This window comes from Rosa chinensis, chromosome 2 (assembly GCF_002994745.2).
Source record: "Rosa chinensis cultivar Old Blush chromosome 2, RchiOBHm-V2, whole genome shotgun sequence".
NCBI lineage: Eukaryota > Viridiplantae > Streptophyta > Magnoliopsida > Rosales > Rosaceae > Rosa > Rosa chinensis.
Genome location: NC_037089.1, coordinates 80,557,894 through 80,580,186, shown reverse-complemented (window position 1 = coordinate 80,580,186; position 22,293 = coordinate 80,557,894). Strand labels below are relative to the sequence as shown.

At 37.8% G+C, this 22,293-nt stretch overlaps 1 long non-coding RNA gene across 4 annotated transcripts; it reads left to right on the top strand.

The window, feature by feature from the left end:
• Positions 1-10,671: 10,671 nt before the first annotated feature.
• On the top strand, positions 10,672-14,888 carry LOC112183466. Of its 4 annotated transcripts, none has more exons than XR_005807149.1 (6): positions 10,672-11,000; positions 11,964-12,001; positions 13,869-14,202; positions 14,276-14,333; positions 14,439-14,523; positions 14,660-14,888. It is a non-coding gene; the product is annotated as an uncharacterized LOC112183466 (long non-coding RNA). The 4 variants fall into 4 exon arrangements; XR_002929909.2 differs by having other exon boundaries at positions 10,673-11,000; positions 14,288-14,333; XR_005807148.1 differs by having other exon boundaries at positions 10,679-11,000; positions 13,869-13,981; positions 14,288-14,333.
• Positions 14,889-22,293: the final 7,405 nt, after the last annotated feature.

The following is a 22,293-nucleotide window of genomic DNA, read 5'->3' as shown; positions in this document are numbered from 1 at the left end:
TCTATGTCTAATGCGTTGAACATGTCATGATTGACTAGCTTTCTAGGGCTTGATTGCATGTTTGATAGGATTAATCTAGGTGTTTTCGCTTAGGTTAATTAGCATTGAAAAGTAAAAATATGGGAAATCATTTGCTTTCGAATGTTTCACATGATCAACTCCTCTCTCATGACATTTAAAATCAACTATAGGAATTGTAATTGGATTTCTTGCATATGGATGTGGTTTTGATCTTTGTTCCTTGCGATCCACCCTTGTATATATGTTTTTACATTTTCTTTATTTTATTTATCTTAATTTTCAATTCTATAATTCTTAAACCCCCTCCCTTTTTATTTTGTTACTTGTATATATTTCTATTCTTTATTTTATTTTTGTAAATAATACTTTATTATTTTAATTCTTTATTTGTTTATACAATTGTATATATTTATATTCTTTATTTTATTTTTGTAAATAATACTTTTCTTTATTTGTTTCACAATTACAAGTGTACCCTCAATCCCCGGATAGAACGATCCCTATTTGCTTATACTACTAACGATATTTCAGGGTTAAATTATGCGCTTCCCAAGAGCGCATCAATTTTTGGCGCCGTTGCCGGGGATTGAAAAATCACTTGCTAAATTGTGTCATTTATTGTATATATTTGTTGTTTAAAAATTGTTTGAAACTTAGTTTAAATTAACTAGGATGTTATTTATATTATTGAACACGAATTTTAATTGTAGGTTGTAAATTGAGAGGAATAGGTGAAGTCTCTTTTGTTAATATTGGCCTAAACCCCTTATTGGTACCTAGCTCAGGTCCCTTAAGGTTGAGGGCGGCCTTTATTAACACTTGTTGAACTGTCTTCACACTTATGAACTTTCTCATCTTAGTAAGAAAGCCTATGTGAAATGGTGTCTAGGAATGGGACAACGTTCATGACGGGTTTTTGAATCCAGAAGTGCTTGCAAATGGGCCTAAACCACAATGTGGGAGTAGCTCATGCCAAAATGGATTTTTCCTCTCGTGTTCGTCCTCCCCTACCTGGCCATTTCACTAAGGTTGCCCAAACGATTTGAAAGGGAGTTTGTGTCTAGGCGACTATACTTGGGCCGCACGTCCACTTGATTTACCGCTTGGAATTTGATTCGATATCAATAATGTTTATAATAAAAGAAATACTTGTGAATACTCTATACGTGTAAATTATTTTGTTGTTTCACACTTTAAACTTGTAAAAATACTTTTCACGTTTTATACTCACTTGTGTACTTAACTTGTGTCTTTTGTACAATATACTTGTTAATAATACTTGTAGTTTGTAATTAATAGTTATACTTGTTTTTATTTTGTATTTCTTTGTTAATTATAGTTACTAACTTTATTTAATGTAGGTACTGTCTGGCTGCAAGACGTAAAATACAAGCGCTACTTGGGAGGCAACCCAATTCAGAATTTAATCAGATTTGCTTTCTCTTTCCCTATTTCTTTTTATTTTTCATTTTTTTTGTTTTTATTTTAGGATTTGTTTTCGTAAATGTCTTCTATCTATGCTTACTTATTTCATTGCATGCTTTTAATTGATTACATTGAAGATAATGCAATATTTAAGTGTGGGGGAAGAGATTTATATAATTGTCTTTCATTTTGAGTCCTATATATATTTATATTTGTCTTTTATTTTTTGAGTCCTTTATATAAAAAAAAAAAAAATTGCATTCATTCAGTCTTATTAAATTCAGCTATTTACAAAAAAAAAAAAAAAATTAAAAAAATTTAAAAAAAATATATATATATATAATAATAATAATAATAAATAATACTAAGCCATGTCTGCATCTCTGTAGGAGTTGAGGCTGAGCTCAAGGGAAATGTGAGAGCCACCGCCATAACCGCCACCTCCCTCGGAAGTAGTCTTCATGTTGCCCAAGATGTCCTCACCATGCATGGGGAATAGTGGAAGGGTTTCAATCTCCTGGTGATATTCTCCTCGTTGTTCCATGATCGATCCATCAGCACCATAGCCGACACGTGACCCAAAGTTTAGATCAATGGATCTGTCAGTGGATCTGTCATTACTAGTAGAACCAGTGGAACCAAAATTGAGATCGAGAGATCCACCAACCGGAACGTTCCGAAATTCCTTCAACTTCTGCCTCTCACGAGCCTTGAGGTTCTGGAACCAAAAGAAGACGTTTTTGTCCTCGATCTGCCCATACTGTTTCAGATGAAGGCAGATCTCTTGAATCTGCTCTGGAGTTGGGTACTTAAAACCCTTATCATAGTAAAGGCCCTTGAGGATTCTTAGTTGAGGCGGTGTGGGAGCCCACCGGTTACTACTCCCGGCTGCTTGGATGCTTCCTCCCTCCTCGGTTGGTTGCTGGGCTTGTAATTCCATTTGTTGCTGGGTTTGTAACTCCATTAGTTGCAGAGTTCGTGGTTCCATGTTGATGAAGAAAGGATTGGAGTTTCGAAAGAAAGGCTGAAGGGTTGAGAGAGAAAGGATGGAACTCGGAAGAATTTTCTTTTGGAGTGAATAGTCGCTCCCTCAGAATGCACCTAATTATAGAACGAGTGAGCAGATCTCCACCGTTGGATGGACGACCTCTGAGATTAAATCTACGCGTTGGATTAAAGTCACCCGCAAACACGGAAAAGCTGTTGCCGCGTGGAAGACACGTGGGGGAACCAAACGAATCTCGAGGAGCTGTGACAGACAAGCTACAGCCGAAAGCAGGTTTAATTGCCGTGAATCAAGGAAAAGAAGGACGCGTGGGGGAGTCAAACGAATCTCGAGGAGCTATAGCCGAAAGCATGCCATAAATCCAGGAAAAGAAAGGAATATTTACACGTGGGGGAGTTTCTTGGGCCGTGAACTATCATAACTCTTCTCCTTCCCGGAGAAGCTTTGTTAAAACCGTGTGCCTTTTCAAATTCCTTCTACTTCCTCATGGCTCGAACTAAGGTTACCCCTCGCAGGGGCGTCAATCAACGCCGTGTTCTCTCTTTGGAAGAAGAAGGTCGTCAAGCGGCCACTAGAGCTGGGCTTACTCGTCCATGGGACCATCGTCCTATCCGTGAGCGTACCCGCAGTCCCCCTCCTTTGCCTCGTCGCTCTCCCAGACTGCATCCCGGAGAGTCTTCTTCCTCACCAGCTGCTCGTGCTCCTCGGCCTATGGCCACCCTGGAAAGCTTGTCGGATTTGATTGATGATTTGCGTTCCTCTCTCCGCGATGGTATCATGGTGACAGATTGGAGAGTCAATTGCATGATCGATTACATCTCTGAGATGAACTGCTCTTTGATCCGCTGTCACACTGCAATAAACAAGCTTGCTCAGGAAGTCAATAACTTGCAAAGTTATCCTCCTGGGTTTCCCCGCAAGGACGCTACTGCATCACACCATGAGGACCCTCCTCAGGAAGCTGAAACCAGCAAGAGGGCTGCCACTCGCCCGCATACCGCTCCTCCAAAGGAGTAAATGGAGATACAAGTCTAGGCTGAAAGACTTTAAACATTAAGCGCTGCATGGGAGGCAACCCATTTCAACCGTATCTGTGGAGGAGCCATCAAACGCAGATTTGCTTTCTTGAACTCTTCCTTCTATTTTATTTTCATGAATTTTAAGTTGTTTTAAGTTTCGTTGTGTTAACTTTCTCTTCTATGCTTGATTTATGCTTTGCATGATTTATATTTGTTTATACATTGAGGACAATGCATGAATTAATTATGGGGGAAGGATTATTGCTTTATTGTGTTTTTAGTAGTTAGTATATAAAAAAAAAAATGAAAAATAGTTGATGTTGGATTGTGTTTTTAGTTGATGTTGTGATACACTAAGGTATATTGGATTAAACATAGTCTTGAAAAAGGGTAGCTGTTTCAGTCCCATTGCACATCGAGACTCCCTGTTCCCGTACCTAAGTGTTGAAATTGAATTAAATTGTAAAAAAAAAAAAAAAAAAAGTTGGTTTTAGAGTGTTTTTGTTTGTTTGAGTCTTAGGATGCTCCTAACGTCTAGGATGAACATGTCTCCGAATTCATGACTGAAGGTTTTCACAATCAAAATAGGACTTAATTGAATTCTGTGGTTAATCGACATTGTGATGCTTGTATGAAGATTTGAGATAGGATTGTAACTTGGTTCATTAAGCATGCTAGGATTAAGTCTGATTCATTTGACCCAAGTGAGCTGTTGAGCTAAAATACTTTCTTTTTGAGTGCTTACTGATAATTTCAGAATTTCATGGCTGTATTTGCAAAACCTCATCTTTCTTTGAAAATCCAATGATCATGTGCCATAGATTTTAATGGACTAGAGAGTACTAGAACTCGGCTGTTGTGACTGTCAAAACTTGTATGCCATAATATGCACTGATCCTGGATAGGATAGAAGGCATTAGGGTAACCACCATAGCCAAACAAGCATGTGTCCCCAATTGTGCCCGTCGTGGGACTCCTTAGAATGAACCCCTTTGAGCCTACGTTGAAAACCTTTGTTTCATCACCCTCACTACCCTACCATGAGCTTAGTACAGGATATCTCTACCCTTGTCTTAAGGACTTAGTAGAGCATGACATAGTATGTAGGGGTGACGATGAAAGACAAGTGTGGGGTGGGGAAAATCCAAGAAAAAAAAAGAAGAAAAAAAAAATTTTGCCTTGAAAAGAAAAAGCGGCAAAAGAAAAGAAAAATTGAAATGAGAACTCTTGGGAAATTGTTGAAGTGTGGTTTTGGACTTTCAAATTTGTAGAAGGCTCAAAGTTGAAAAATTAAGCCTTTGTCCATTCCCATGTTTGTTAGAGTGAAACTGGGCCCAAAACAATGATAATTGGCCCATAAAAATGGTGACATAAGGTGGTCCATATATGCTCTGCTAGGTCCTTAGGATTTTTGTATCCTTAATCTTCATTTCGAAATCCCTAGCTTAGCCCCATTACAACCTGTTTTAAGTGCTGACTTGATCCTTGAGATGGGCAGTCTTTGGTTAGTGGAGTCAGTTACGCAGTCGAGCTTATGGTTTAGGTCCATTTGTGCACTTAGTCATTTCATGAGGTCTTTAAAAATTCTTCACAAAATGTGTTTATTGATGAAATATGCAAGCTGTTTGTTGCCTTACAATTTGTTCTCTTGCATATACTTGAGTGTAAAGCTTTTAAGCATAGCCATTTCTGAGAGAAAAATCGAGAGTATGCCCTGTGAGTTTGGATTGGACTTGTTCGAAACATGCTATCATTCACTGTATAACTTAAGTTCTCCATATCTTGCTTAGTCATATGAATGTCACAGGTTTATTAACCATGGAATTATCTTTGTGATTTTGATTAAGTGTTTAACGTGAAAGCCATGAGTTTGGAGTCTCTGAGACAACAGTTATGAGCAATAGAGTCATTTACTTGCTTTTTGTCAAGTCTTTGTTCTGTTTTGGATTTTTTTTTTTTTTTGTTTTGTTTTCCTAAGGGACTAGCAAAAGCTAAGTGTGGGGGAATTTGATAGGAGCATTTTAATGCGGTATTTTAATAGTTAATTCCTCACATTTTGCTTAGTTAATTCCTTAACTGAATCGATTTTAATTCAATTTCTATTTTTAGGTACATTGGAGTAAATGAAGGTGAAATGAGCGTTAGGTCCATAATTACCTAGAAATGATGGAGAAGAATGAAAATGCACTAAAAAGTCAACCTTGAATATTTTCTTACTCCGGCTAGGAGAATCAGAGCCAAGCAAGGAAGAAGGAGCGGCCGCCTGACCAAATGAACTTCAAATGAGCTGAAACCTTCCAGATCCATTCTAGACACCCAAAGGATCATTTCTTATGAAGAGTGCCAGAGAAAAATATGAGTGGAAGGCCTTCAAACAATCAGCCCAATTTTCTACAGAAGCAAAACCGGAAAACTGGACCTGTAAGAGGTCCAGCAGCATTTCCGGCCCAACCACATGGATTGAAGCTCTGAAAATTTGTCAGGATGATCTACACTCATAGTGGAACATTTCATATGAAGAAGTCAAAGGCATATAATGAAGTCTTGTTGGAGAAATAATTGAAGGAATAAAGGGGAAGAAACTGACCTGAAAACAGCTCAACACCACATATTCATGTTTCCCACCCACATGAAGAAAGCTAGATGCTTTTCTCTTTTTCCTTGGATATATTTTTTCTACAATCTCTTTAATAGATCATCATCACTTCCATGTTGCTGCACCTTCATGCTTTGCTTTCATTTCATCATTTCTCTTTCTTTTCCATATTTTACAAATCACTTTCATACTCCACTTTCATTATTTTTCTTCCACTCATCATTTCACTCTTCTTTTTCTTCCCTATATAAACACCTTCTCCTCTCATTCTAAAACACCTTCCTTCATCCATCTCATCTTCTTTGTCTCTCCATTTCCTCTCCATATTTCTTCATTCTCTAGTTTTCTTGTTCTTCATTTTCAAGCCAAGAGAAAGAGAAGCCATGCAATACATCAATTTCCTAACCGCCATCCACCCTTGTGTCGTCCCTAGAAGATTGCTTGCTTTCAAGGATCTTCAAGTTCTTCGTCTCAAGGCTTTATCATTCATCTTTCAAGGTGTATTATATCCTTTCTCTTGTTTTCTTTGTTTGATTTTGTAAGACTATGAATTCTATTTAACAAATAATGTAAGGGCAAAGTTTAAAGCCCGTTTATATGTTTTGAGATAAAGTTGTGATTTCTATATGTTGATTTTTATGTTGCTTATGTGGGTTTGTTTAATTAAATTTGCATGATAGAAAACTTTTGTATTTTAATCTTATGTGGTTGCAAACACTTAGGGTTTTGATATAATTGGTGCTAGGTTTAAGAACATGAAATCGACTTTTCGTTTTGTGTAAACTTGAATCAAAGTAGTAAAGGTTTTGTGCAAAGACCGAATTTAATTAAAGAGGATTGCAATTAGGTGGACTTTTCCATACTAAGTTGTACACTTGAGTTGATAGCCTTTCTCTATGTCTAATGCGTTGAACATGTCATGATTGACTAGCTTTCTAGGGCTTGATTGCATGTTTGATAGGATTAATCTAGGTGTTTTCGCTTAGGTTAATTAGCATTGAAAAGTAAAAATATGGGAAATCATTTGCTTTCGAATGTTTCACATGATCAACTCCTCTCTCATGACATTTAAAATCAACTATAGGAATTGTAATTGGATTTCTTGCATATGGATGTGGTTTTGATCTTTGTTCCTTGCGATCCACCCTTGTATATATGTTTTTACATTTTCTTTATTTTATTTATCTTAATTTTCAATTCTATAATTCTTAAACCCCCTCCCTTTTTATTTTGTTACTTGTATATATTTCTATTCTTTATTTTATTTTTGTAAATAATACTTTATTATTTTAATTCTTTATTTGTTTATACAATTGTATATATTTATATTCTTTATTTTATTTTTGTAAATAATACTTTTCTTTATTTGTTTCACAATTACAAGTGTACCCTCAATCCCCGGATAGAACGATCCCTATTTGCTTATACTACTAACGATATTTCAGGGTTAAATTATGCGCTTCCCAAGAGCGCATCACCTTCATTTCATAATCTTCCAATTCGTGTCTTTGGCTGTGTTGCCTTTGTCCATGTCCCTAAAAATTAGAGGTCTAAGTTGGATGCACGGGCGCTTAAATATGTGTTTGTTGGCTACGGAGGCTATCAGAAAGGGTACAAGTGCTTTCATCCACCTACCAGAAAGTACTATGTCACAATGGATGTTACTTTCTTTGAGGACATGAGCTATTTTTCCTCTTCAGATATGGCTCTTCAGGGGAAGAATTCATATTTTGAAGAGCTGTATCATGGAGATCAGGGGGATGAATCAGAAGTAGGAGAAGAAGTCACACAGGCAAGAGGCATTTTGACGGATCCAGTTGAGACCATCAACCAGTCACCTCCAGAAGCAGAAGGTCCAGACATCCAGGCACCAGTCTCAATTACAGAAAGTGAAGTTGAAGACACAACTGCCCCTCCGGTTGTAGCTCCTACCCCTGACCCACAGTTTCCTGGTGCTGAAGATCACTCATCTAAGGTATGTCCACCCACTGGTACTAGTAGTAGTGAGTCTAATGTTGGGCAATATGTGTTACCAAATAGGACTACTCGGGGTCAACCAACCAAAAGGTTTGAACCTACTCTTACTGCCAAATCAAAATACCCAGTATCCAATTATATGTCCACTAGGAGGTTGTCTAAGTCATATGAATCATTTGTGAATCAAATATCTGTTGTATCAGTACCTAACAAAGTGCAGGATGCATTGGGGGATCCAAAGTAGAGGAATGCAATGGAGGAAGAGATGGAGGCGTTGCAGAAGAACAATACTTGGCAACTTGTGCCTCCACCACAGGGCAAGAAGGCTGTAGGTTGTTGTTGGGTGTTTACCGTGAAGCATAATGCAGATGGATCAGTGAGTCGATACAAAGCACGCCTTGTAGCAAAGGGGTTTACTCAGACGTATGGTATAGATTACGATGAAACATTTGCTCATGTTGCCAAGATGAACACAATCCGGGTTCTACTGTCGTTTGCTGCTAGTTTAAACTGGCCACTTCGACAGTTTGATGTCAAGAATGCGTTCCTTCATGGAGAGTTCACTGAGGAGGTGTACATGAGCCTTCCATCTGGGTATGTAGTTGCTTCTCCTGGTGATTTTATATGCAAATTGAGAAAGTCTCTGTATGGTCTCAAACAGTCACCTCGTGCTTGGTTTGGAAGATTTTCACAGTTCATGCGGAAGGTTGGTTACAAACAGAGAAACTCGGACCATACCTTATTTCTCAAGCATCAACAAGGGAAGGTAACAGCTCTAATTATTTATGTAGATGACATGGTAATCACTGGCAATGATACTGTTGAGATGGATAGACTGTAGAAACAGCTAGCCTCTGAGTTTGAGATGAAGGACTTAGGTGAACTTAAGTACTTCTTAGGAATTGAGGTAGCCAGGGGGAGAGAAGGAATCTACCTGTGCCAGAGGAAGTACGTTCTTGACTTGTTGACAGAGACAAGGTTGTTGGATTGCAGACCTATCGATACTCCTATTGAGCAGAACCATTGTTTAGCTGAGTATCCAGATCAGGTACCCACTGATCGGGCTTGCTATCAGAGGTTGGTTGGACGTTTGATTTATCTGGCTCATACTAGACCAGATGTTGCATATGCAGTGAGTGTGGTAAGTCAGTTCATGCATAACCTGAGTGAGAGTCACATGGATGTTGTTATGAGAATTTTGAAGTACTTGAAGTCAGCTCTAGAAAGAGGAGTGTTGTTTTCTAAACACAACAACATTCTTGAGGTTTGTGGCTTGACAGATGCAGATTGGGCTGGAAATATTACAGACAGAAGATCAACACCGGGTTACTTTACCTTTGTGGGAGGTAATTTGGTTACCTGGAAGAGCAAGAAACAAAAAGTTGTGGCACGATCAAGTGCTGAGGTCGAGTATAGAGGTATGGCTCACGAAGTGTGTGAGTTGCTGTGGCTAAGAAATTTGTTACGTGATCTAAGTTTCAAACTCAAAAGTACTATGCAGTTGTATTGTGACAACAAGGCAGCTATTGACATATCACAGAATCCAGTACAACATGATTATACTAAGCATGTGGAGGTTGATCGTCACTTTATAAAGGAAAGGCTAGATGCCAAAATTATTAGCTTTCATTTCGTCCCAACTGAAGAGCAACTTGCAGATATATTTACTAAATGAGTTTCCAGGAAGGAGTTTTATGACTCACTAAGCAAGTTGGGCATGGTTAACGTGTATGCGCCAACTTAACCAAGCCCAACTTGAGGGGGAGTGTTAGCGTGAGTCATGGCCTAATATTAGGAATGAAATATATTGTAATTATATTATAGTTAGTACTTACCCATTCAGTGTGTGATAGAGAATAGAGACGTAGGTTAATTGTATACCGGTAATTCTCTTTATATACCTCCATTCGTGAGATGAATAGATTATCAGAAAATTTATTCTCTATATCTCGTCTTATCTGACTAATTTGTTTTGCCAAAAGAAGAAGAAGAAGAAAAAAAAAGGTGTACATCCTCTTTTTATGTAAAATGTGAATTGATCCGAAAGCAATACTATGTATGTGCCAACAAACGTAGGTGGTGAACTGTGAGCTCCCATTCAATTAGGTTAGGGCGCTTGTCTATTATATTTATGTGACAACAAACTTAGGAGGTGATCGAACTACCAGCTGACATTCAATTAGGTTAGGGTGCTCGCACTATAGGAGAAAGTGAATCAGACGACACATAACAGACGACATATTGAATTTATATGTCGTCTGAGTACGTCAGACGACATATGTGTTAATCTTGTCGTTTCTCTTCCCCTCAGCCAACACACAGTCATAAACTGAAATTTGCAAATTTGGGACAACACTTGCAATGACATATGTTGTCTGAGAAACCCAAAAAAGAAAAATTTAATTAATTTGGTGGGTTGAAAATCCTGGAAAACTTTTTGTATCAAAAAAAAAAAAAAAAACCTCGAAATCTATCTAGTTTAGGGTTCCCTCCCTTCGCTAAAAAAAATTGGCCCTTTTCTTCCCCTGCGTGTTTGACTCAGCCTCTCTCACCCGCTTCTCTTCGGTCGATTACCGCCTCCCTCCCTCTCTCTCTCTCTCTCTCTCTCCCTCGGTGGTGACTCTCTTCACTCTTCAGCCTCCATCTCCTAACCCAATTCCCTCATTCTTTGTTCTTTACCGCAACCCTCTTTCTCTCTCTCTCTCCATTTTCGATTTAATCCATCTCCGGTCCATTTAACAGACAGAACACAGCAACCTGCTAGGCTGTAACCAGCAACCCATCTCCGGTCTCCGAGCTCCGCCTCCAGCCTTTCAAGCCCCACCGGCCACTGCCGAACTCGGGGTTGAAGACTTGGAGCACTCCCGAGTCCCGAACACGGAACACAACGAGCAAGGCTATAACCAGCAACCAGCAACCCGTCTCCTCCTGTCCGGTCTCCGAGCTCCGCCTCCAGGTATCTCACTATCTCTCTCTCCCTCTCCATCTTCTTCTTCTCCTCGGCTCCTCGCCTCCTCCAGTCCTCCTCTTCTTCTCTTCTAAGTTTCTGATGGGTTCAATTTCAAATGGCTTTGATTATCTTTTGATCTTGATCTTGATTTTAATTAAGGTAATGATACTGATTGAGTGATTGGGTAGTTAGAAACGGGTTCAATTTCAAATGGGTTCAATTTCCTTTTGAATTTTCGATCTTGATCACTTGATGTTGATTTTAATTAAGGTAATGATACTGATTGGGTAGTTAGAAATGGTTTGATAATTTGATTTCCATTTAATGTTGCTAATTTGAAATCACTTGAAACACTTACTTTGTCCGGTTGCTCAAATCTTTATGAGTTTCCAATGGAAATGAGGAATATGATATCTCTGAAAGTTCTTGAAGCCGATGAAGTTCCAATAAATCGAATACTCGCTGGGGAGCTCAAGTCATGGCCACCAATAGATAAACGTATTGATAATTTTTGGGCTTCTTTTCCCTGCACTTTAGTTGAGTTAAGTCTTGCAGACTGCAAACTTTCTGTTGATGCTTTTCCTAGGGATTTTGGTAACTTATCCTCACTGAAGAAACTGTATCTATGTGAGAATCCAATTTGTAGCTTACCTGATTGTATCAGAGGCCTTGGAGGGCTAGATTACCTTGGATTTTCGCGGTGTGTATATCTCAAATCACTTGTAGGGTTACCAAGAGTGAGCAGAGAACTGTTTACCGACGGTTGTGTATCATTGAAAAGGATTACTTTTCAATCGATTTCATGCTTACCAAAGAGTATATCTGCGTATTGTCGGAAGTCCAATGTAGTTGAGATTGGTTACTGGTACAAGTTAGTACCTATTGGATTCGTTGACATAGAAATGATCAACCTTTTGGGCTTGTCCCACTGGAAATCCATTGAACCCGTTTTATTGTCCATCCCTGCAGGACACAGCTCTTCAAATCACCTAATGCTTCCCATCCAGGTCGGTCTCTCTCTCTCTCTCTCTCTCTCTCTCTCTCTCTCTCTCTCTCTCTCTCTCTCTCTCTCTCTCTCTCTCTCTCTCTCTCTCCCCTCCTCTCTGTTACTCTGTATATGCAGATAGATCTTAGAAACATGATATGTATGACATATATCTCTATTATATAATCATCAATACCGCTAGTAGCCTAGCTAGGTTTGGTTTTGCTATTTGGCACAAAGTACCCTGGATTAGTTCTAAGTGTCGTCTCAGATTATTTATTATTACTTTGACTCATTAATCTATGTCATATATGGCTTCTTTCTAGCTTAGTTTTTAAGTACCTGGGATATATATGAGTATCAGTTTCTCATTAGATCGATCTCTACTCCCAGAAAAATGAAAAAACGAAAGTAAATGAAATTATATAATAATTAGAATTAAGGATGACCTCTCCTCTGTTAAATTGGACATACTTCCCCTACTATCTAGCAGCTCCAAATCCTATTATGAGAGGTCTTTATATTAGTTTTTGTTGGGGGTGGGGGTAGGAATAAGTGCCTAAATCCTTTGGTCTTCTTCATAAAATACTATTATGCCTGACAGATAAGAGAAGACTGGGTCTTAGGCTGTTAGCATAGTCTTGGTACACCAGATCATTGAGTACAGGTCGCTCAATTGGTAAGTACAATGTCAAGACCAAATTAGAATACGAGGAGAGAATCCTCTTGATTCCATATCATAAACAGCTTTTATTTAGAAGATAATACAGTCAAGTGGATGATAATAGCAACTCAATCGATCGTACTAAAAGAGTAGTATTAGTTCTTTATCATCCTCATGATCATGTGATGGTTCAATTGTGTTAGAATTTACACTTGTATTTTAAAAATCAGATTGCAATAGGACGATCGATCAGGTGGTGAGTGTGAAAATTTTCCTTACCAAGTTAAACCAATGGTGAATACAGCAAGGTTACAAGGGTTATAGCTATATGTGTAAGGGTAAAAATTAAGTGTTGCTATATGCATTCAAAAAACCTTTACCCTTGTAACCTTGCTGTATTCACCATTAGTTTCACCAGAGCCCATGAAATAGCTATATGTGTTCATCAAGGTTACAACGGTAAAGGGTTTGTGGAAAAGTCTCAAAGCTAGAGGCTACAGAATGGACAAAAATTAAGTGCTGCTATTATAAATGCAACTACGTTTCGATGCACCCGGCCTCTTAGGTCATAGTCTTGTTCCCATATAGAGAGGAATTCCTCAATCTACGCCTGAATATATACCCTAGCTATAGTTAGTGTGAATTACTTAATTAGCTAGAGTATAATAGTGTTGTCCAACAAAAATATAGCTTATAATAGTACTACATTACTTTATTTGAAGGATTCAAATATGAAGAAAAAAAAAAAAAAAACTAACCCCAAACTGAACCTCAAAAGCATAATATACCTGCTTACAGATTCTCATAGTTACATTATAGAGCAAGCATTTGGATTTTCATCACTAAATATTTGTGGAGCATAGACATAGTGAATGAAATAAGGAGCACTCCCCTCTTTTGTCTTAACCTCCACCAGCTTTATCTCTTCCTTAACGTCTACAACCTTGGTATCTATTTCAGTTGATTTACCACTCTCCTTCTCCTTCTCTTTCTTTTCCTCCTTTTTCTCTGGGGGTTTTGAGGAACTCTTCTCCTTTTGTTTCGTCTCATCCTTCTTCTCTTGTTTTGGGGGTATAATCTCCTTATGTATGTCTCTGCAGCTTTCCAATCTAGCAATTAACAAGGCTGAAAGGGAGTAATTCCACTCCAACTATGTACTATGTAGTTAGCATCATTGTGTTGATCTATATATTAGTGACTTTTCTGATATTTGGATGTTTTATAGAGACACAATGGAGGGAGATTCACGAAATGCTTCTCTTGTTAACAATTAAAGCAGCGAGAGCCGGCACTAACAGCTGCGGTTGCAGAGAAGGCAAGATCGCCAGGGCCAAGAAGGTCGTCATTGGGGTTTTGTTCTTACATTTTCGTGAAGCTTCACTTCCATTTTCTCTTACAAAAATATTGAGTTTTGTTCTTCCTTTTCTGTATGTTATGTGAAACTTATTACCTCTTATCCTTTTCTGCTCTGTTCATGGTATGAATTGTTCGATTATGATCATTGGAAATCTTTTTTCCTGGCACCTAAAAGTGTTCCATCCTCTTCTTCGTGTTGTTTGGTTTGTATAACCTACTGCTTTCTGCACTTACTGATTTTATTATTTATTTACATCCCTCATATATACTATATAGTGTCCAATACAGGTAAAGGAGTTTCAGTCTGGCAAAAGTTGTTAGAATCTCAGAGTAGGTACTACTCTGTTGCTGCCTTTTTTTTTTGTTTATTTTTGGGATGTGTTGCTGATTTCGTCTTTTGATTTGATTTGTTGTTCTTTCTGTGGTTGGTGCTTCAAAGTTGCATATATTCAAGAAGTTGGAAAGTCCAGGTTTTTAAACTCCTACAGGCAAGGGTTTGAGAGTTTTAAGGATTTTGCCCCAAGGTTAGCACAGTGATTCATGATTTTAATGAAGTCAGCCTATTTGTTATAGTTAGTTAGTTACTATCTGTTTGTTATGTAATTACTATAACCATGTAATTATTTCTTTTTAGACAGTAGTTGTTTTTTGCTTGGGCAGATGAGTTTCAATGTTGCTGGCAAGCTGTTTATTCTGCAGTGTGGTTGCTGCAGTGTTGTTGTTTATGGAGTTACTGGGATTCTCAACCAAAAAATGGCTAACAACTGGGGTCTCGGCACAATATTGCTCACTCTTGTGGTTAAAATTTGGTTGGACATGAATTGTACTTTGAACTGATATGTAAGCAGTACATTGTAGTAGGAGACCTCTTTGTAGTTTTTTTTTTTTATGTTTTGGCAATCTACGGGAATGATGTGCTACTAATTGACATTTAGAACTTATTTGTATCAACATTTTTCATATTTGCCTATTTCCAAAAAGCAATTGTGTCAATTCAATTCAGACAACATATAGGAAAAGTAAATTGTTATCTTAAATGCAATTCAGACAACAGAAATAAATAGCAAGTGTGGTATGAGGTTCATTCAAAACAACACCTGCATCCATCACTTGTCATCTTAAATGCATTTCAGACAACATATATATCCAGCAAATTGTTGTCTTAAATGCAATTCAGACAACAGAAAGAAATAGCAAGTGTGGTATGAGGTTCATTCAAAACAACACCTGCATCCATCACTTGTCATCTTAAATGCATTTCAGACAACATATATATCCAGTAAATTGTTGTCTTAAATGCAATTCAGACAACATATACATCCACTGAATTGTTATCTTAAATGCAATTCAGACAACATGAAGAAATAGTAAGTGTAGTATGAGGTTCATTCAAGACAACACATGCACCTAACACTTGTTGTTGGAGATTAATCACAGACAACAGACCCAAGGAAACATTGTTGTGCTAAAATAATTTCACACAACACTTGAGTAATAAACTGTTGTGTGATTCTATACTCTACAACAGTTTAACCAAAATAATAAAAATTGCGAAAATTCAGACAACACATATTTACATATACGTGTTGTATGAATGAGTAAGCAGACGACATAAAAAGCCTGTCGTCTGATTGAATGCAATCAGACGACAGGCTACTAGACAACATTCTCATTTTCAATCAGACAACAGGCTTTAGCCCGTTGTCTGATTCATTTTCTCCTATAGTGTCGGGTATTTACACCTAAAAATACTCTATCATATGGTAAACTTTGGCTGTACGAAGTACTTAATGATTTGCTAGGACAATATTCCGCTATGGGAGGTCATGGTTTAAGTCCGGAACTCCAGATGCATATATAGGAATTCAGGTTGTTTGGTCAGTTTTTGAGTTTGATCAACTTTTATGAGCTGCAAACCACCACAGGTGGTCAAGTTGGTAAGCTCCAGGTGTGAAACTCTCACACCCGGGTTCGAATCCCGCTGATGCTTATTGAAGTTAAATCCTAAACTGTTCTTGGTGACCAGGGGGAGGAAGTGTTCTGACATGTTCCCCCGGCACAGATTAGTCTTTCGGCCTAAAAAGTCTTTAAGGAACAGTGTGATCTCAATAAAATAAAAATAAAAATAAAAATACTTTTATGAGCTGCACGTTCTTACATTCATAAGTCGGGAATTTTACTGCCAATTTTCAGCGATTACTCGCTACAAAACTTTAAGGGTTTTAGCATAGTGATATTTAAGACCAAAACTAATTTTTGACCAGATAGGCAGATATATTAATACTAGTAATCATGAAATGTGGTGTGACTGTGGTGTGGTTAAAACCTCGTAGCTGTTAATATATAAGAACAACAGAGGCTTTAATCACAGATTTGTTGTTAATAATCTACTCTATAGTAAGTGGCAAGTTGTGACTAAACAACCGGAGTGACAATAATGAACATTACTAAAATGTTGGAACTTGCAGTTGTTGCAGTGACAGATCAGATATAGCTAATTAGCTGGGCACTTCCATATTAAGGGAAACAACACTCTCTGCAATCATACAATTATAGATCAAATATTTGTGGTGGTAAATTAATTAAGGAGGCTGATCTAAGTCATCTATAACGGTTCCACAAAAAGCATGGTTTTTTGTGGTCTACCAACCATGCACTACGTATGATCTAATCTCCTATATTGTATGGGTAAAACGTTATAACTATATGGTATAGTCAGTAGGAAGAAATGTAGCTAAAATGAATGGATACCTTGGCATCGGGTGGTGAAGACGTACATTAAACATCTAGTAGTGAAAGTTTGTACTATTTTTTTTTTTTAGGAGGGAAAGAAAATTACAACTTAAAGCCCCTACTACAACCAGAACTAAACAGATCAAAATTAAAAGCAGACAAAGCAGAGAATGGCAACTTTTTGGACCAAGTGATAGGAGTAGATGATCTATGACCCATATTTGTAATAGCATCTGAAACGAAGTTGGATTTCCTGGGAACATAAGAGAAGGAAACAGCTTCGAAATTGCTAGCCAGACTCAGAATGTCTTTCACAAGAGTACGAAGACGCCAAGGAGGAGCACATTTTTTGTTGATAGAGTCTATAATTAACTTGAAGTCACCTTCGACATAAAGCTTTCGACAGTTAAGGAGGAGGGCATGATAAAGACCATCACGAACAACACTTCCTTCAGCAATGGGGACAGATTAATCATGACCAATAGCTCTAACACCAACAAAAAGGGGAGAACCATCATGATCCCTGATAACAAAACCAACAGTTGCTTTTTTCTTGTTGACAACAGAACCATCGAAATTGAGCTTGGCGAAGCTAGCAGGAGGAGGAAGCCAGTAAATAACTTGAGAGGTAGAGGCAGGACCCTTGAAACGACAAGGGTTATTCCTTTTGTAATTCTCACCAATGGATGCCACAGCATGAACCACCATGTTAGAAAGAGAGTGAGAATGTCTGAAGATGAGGTTATTCCTCACCTCCCAAATTTTCCAGCAAAGAAGGAGAAGATTTTCAGTAGTAGACTTTTGGTAATCCTTCCTGAACCAGGAAAGAAACCATTCTTTAAAGTTTTGGAAATCTGTATTGGTAATTCCAGCAGAGCGCCAAACATTTGCAGCAAATGGGCATGAGAAGAAAAGGTGGTTTAAGTCCTCATCTCCTAAGATGCAAAGGATACACAAAGAATCATAATTAGTAGAATAACGAGCAAGTTTTGCCCTAGTTTTCAATCTTCCCCTAGCTAAAAGGCAAGAGAAAATCTTGACTTTAGGAGGAATGTTAAGTCTCTAGATTTCATTCAAAATTTTAACTGTTGTACTCACTTAATTATAAACTTCTTTTTTGTAGTTATAGTACACAAAATCTGAATGAATAGAAAATGGAGTACTCTTTATTTAATTAGTAAAAATCCAGCCAATGTTTCCAGTACAAGTTCTTTTCTTATTGTTTAATGAGCTAGCTAGCTAGCTTCAAAGATCTTCAGAGTTGTTCAAACACCTTGGATTGACTACGAAATAGAGAAACAAAAGTCTCCATATATTGTTTCTTCAAAGCCAATCCAACCTCAACAGCTCCACCACCATTTTTGCTATCTGAAAGAGAGACCGCTTCAGTCTTGTCTATGGAAACAAGCTCAACCTTCTTAGGTTTACCCCATCTGAAATCAGTGTTATAAACCCCAAACCATTGTGAACCGGCAATCGAATATATTCTCTTATAGAGGGAAAAGTCGAGGAATTTCGAAACCCAATTCTCTGCCCCATTGAAAATCCCATCATCCAAACTTCTCAAAGCCTCAGTGATTGCATTTACGGCCACAAATAACCCATCTTCACCCAATAGCCCTTCTGTTTCTGCAACCGCTACACGGCCTTCTATGCGATTCCTGAAATAGGTTTCAGGTATGGGAGGGTCCAAGCGAGATCTACAGTCCACACTAAAGATCAACACCGTTTTCCACCTTTGATTTCCTCTGCCTTGGCTAAGAAAACCCATGTATGGGCACAAGCTAGAGAAGATGTCGACAAATAAAGTAGTACTGAACCCTCCTCATCATTTTGTTTTGTCTTCGCCATGGTATTCATCACACGCTCTCTTATGGTTTGTACATTTGTTTTCGTGAGCTCGAAGGTGCCTCGAATCAAGTCTTGTGGAAGAGCTTTGCTAGGCGGTAAAAGAAGCATTAAGCTCCTGTTATTTAGCCCTTTCCTGTTTAGGTATTGGCTTGAGTAGAGTTCTCCGAGCCCCTTCCGGTCCTGGATGAATGGATGACAACTCTTTCATAGAACGGTTTGAGCTGCTCCGGGAGCAAAGAAGTAGGAGATGATTCATTTTTGCATATATGAGCCCAAGATTTGACAAACGAGGTTGAAGTTTTTCCATCAAGGATGGCATGGTGCATTGTTGTTCCACTGGAAAAGCAACGATTGGGAATTGGGAAAGAGAGTGATTTGCAATGCCATGGCTGCGGCTCGTTCGTAAGAGACATCCAATTTGGGAACAAGAGGATGGTACCCTTTGGGTTCAACAAAGACGTTTTTGAAAGATGGTTGAAATTTTTAGCATCCGACTAGGCTATATGTTGGGGTATATAGAAAATAGAATATTTAAGGGAGATATATTTATGGATATAGAAAAATGGAGAAAGGGAAAATAGAAGAATAACTTTGAGGTACGACTTGAGTCGTTTCCTTAAAGTGTTATTTGCCCCCACTTAATGAGTTTGCTAAAGGGTTCTTGGCAAATCACTTACAGGATACAACAAAGTTTGGAATCTGCGATAAGCAAAATTGAAGAATTCCCTTAGAGACTACTAGAAGGAAATTGTATGATTAATTGCAGAATGATTTGATAATTAAAACTGGTGGCATGTACTGCTCTTTATATAGAGATCAAGAGGTACCAAAGATACCCTTTCAATTTAAACATAATTGTTCAATATAAAGTATGTACCTCTTCATAATTTTATCTTGTCTTTTCTCTATAATCATAAATCTGATTAGGGTGAGTCCATTCAGACCTCCAAATTTGCTATTTGGACCTCCTCTAAAAAATTTTGACATCAAATTTCCATCTTTACCCCCTTTCTTCATTTCTTACTCTCCTCATTTTCTCTGAGGCATGAAGTTCCGATCAATAACTCTAGAATCTTTCCTGGTTCATGCTTAGAACTAATTTGAATACTCTTGATCTTGTTCCTCCTCCAATGTTACTAAATCAATCTTCCTCTTTTTTCCTCTCTTTGTTGACTTGATCTGGGGGAATTAATTAGTTCAAGGTTTTGATTCCTTACAATCTTTCATAGGATAATTAGGATTTGAAGTTGATAAATCAATGATCTGATGTTCTTCCTCCTGCGTTTTCAACTTAGGGCTAATTTCAATGCTATGGTGTTCCTCATCGAGCGTTACTACATTAGTTTTCCTCTTCCTTCCTCTATTTTTTGGTGTTAATAATTCAATCATCTTCTTCCTTCCTCTCTTTTTTGGTTTTGTTTCGAGGGAACTAGTACAAGATTTTCGTTCCTTACATTCTTCCATTGGAGAATTAGAATCAGAACTATTTGAACGGTTGCTTTTGAAACAGGTGAGGTCTAGGTCAATGTAGGATTTGCAAGCAGTTTTAAGCGAATTTGGAGAGGTAATTTTTGATCAAGGGGTAAAAGAGGATTTCAAAATTTTCAAAAAAATTGAGATGTCAAAATAGCATATTTGGAGGTATGAATAGAACCACCCATCTGATTATATATTTTTTCAACCATCATGCCTCTTCAATTAATTATGTACATATTTTATATATTTAACTGAAATTTCATACACTATAGTGAGTGAAACGGTGTCGCCTTGGACATAACTGAGAATGGGTTTGAGAGAGTTTAGGGGCCAAATTAGTTTTCCGGCGAGAGGAAGAAAGTGTTGGAGAGTGAGAGAGAGTGAGGTTTTGAGTTTGGGAAGTATGGAATCAGGGGAAGATGTTTCGTAGAAGTAGAGGCGTTCTATCAGATCTGCAACTGCTGAACTGCATATGTGTGCTCTTTAATTAATTTGTCTGTACACTGCTACACTTGCATCAGCTCGCAAATTCAACTGGTGCTGACTGCTGACGCCGGCAGCTAGGAGTGGTCCGGTGATGGGCATCACCAACGCGGGCTTTTGGTTGCAATGGTTTGGTGGGCTGTGGCTCTAGGGAGGCAGATCTCCTGCGGAAGTGATATAGGTCCATGCCGGTCTGTTGGAAGGCGTGGTGGCGGTCTGCCGCTGGCGGAGGCGGACCCGATACTAGTAGCGGCAGCAGCATGGTGGCTATGTGCCCAGTTGTTTGGGTGTCCATAGCATTTTCAGATTGGGCTGGGGCTTCATTTGAGCCTAGGCTTTAAGTCATGTTAGGGTTGGGCCTGGGTCTTAATCTTAGATTTGCATTTTCTTTTTTTGAAAGATTGCATTTTTCTTTTTTAATTTAATTTCTTTTCAATCGTATTGGGTGACTGACATACAGGTAATTTATTCAGTAAACTAGACCATAATTTGTTCAATAAATCACCTCAATCATATTGTTCCATCTGCTTCAATTTTTTTTTTTTTTTTTGAGAATGATTCCATCTGCTTCATTAAACAAAGACAATAGCAAATATATATTAATAACATATTACCTTACGAAAGATTAAGAGGACCGAATTAATTGATCTTGATGTACTTCTGAATCCATACAAGAACCTGATTGAAATAGCTAAAGAGGCATTGTATTTACTAGGTGTAATTATCAGATAGAACAAAATAGTAAATATAACTACTTTGATAATCAAATATGCACCACAAAGATAACACAACAATTTGCTAACGCAATATAAACCTCTCAACTGAGTAAACTTTACTGCGTGGCTTGTAACGTAGCCAACACGAGAAAATCAATCCATTATAAGTCAAATGAGTTTACAGTATACAAGTAGTGTTGTTCACAACAATCACTTTCACTTAGCAACAAATGCTAACTTGATTTATAACTGATCTAACTTCTTACTTAATCACCACACTATCAATATAAGCCTATCTTCCAATCTTCCTCTTCTCAACATCTCACTGATCTTGATAACGAAATATGCAAGTGATAGAGTATGCACGGACCTGAGACATATAACATGCAAAGAGAGTTTTTAAGAAAATGATTTGTGTAAACATTTGCAACACAAGGAAACAACTTTTGATACCCAAAAACTCTGCACTCATAAATCAGTTTGAAAACCTTATATAGAGGAGCAAGACTGCCCCTTAATCAAATCTATTCTTAACACCCAATAAGATAAATATGGAAAGGTTTTTAAACTGTTTTTAATATGCAATCAAATCTTTTATAACTGTAAGCGCACAATCAATATCTCTATCTGATATGCAAGTTGAAAAACCTTTTAATGCAGACGAGTATATCAAATCAATCTAACCGATATGCATATCAATTTAATTAGAATCATGCAAAATGATATGAATTAAAAGACACATTTATCTCAAGATCAGTGAGCATGATTTCCTCTTGGTGATTTGATTATGCAATCTTCCTTTATCGCCTTGAGTCACCGGAAAGGCAAGAGAAATATTCTCCCAATTCTCTGCACCTTCTGCTCTCCTAGTGACCTTGGGAAATCATGTGTTGAAAGGTAATTGCCCAATATACTTACACTAGTGTGAGACCCAGAAATTTCAAGCCTCTTTTGAGTTTCGGCGGATAAGTTTTTAGTTGTTTCCTAATCTTCAACATATCTCTTATGACAATTCTTGCAAAATTTGTTCAACTT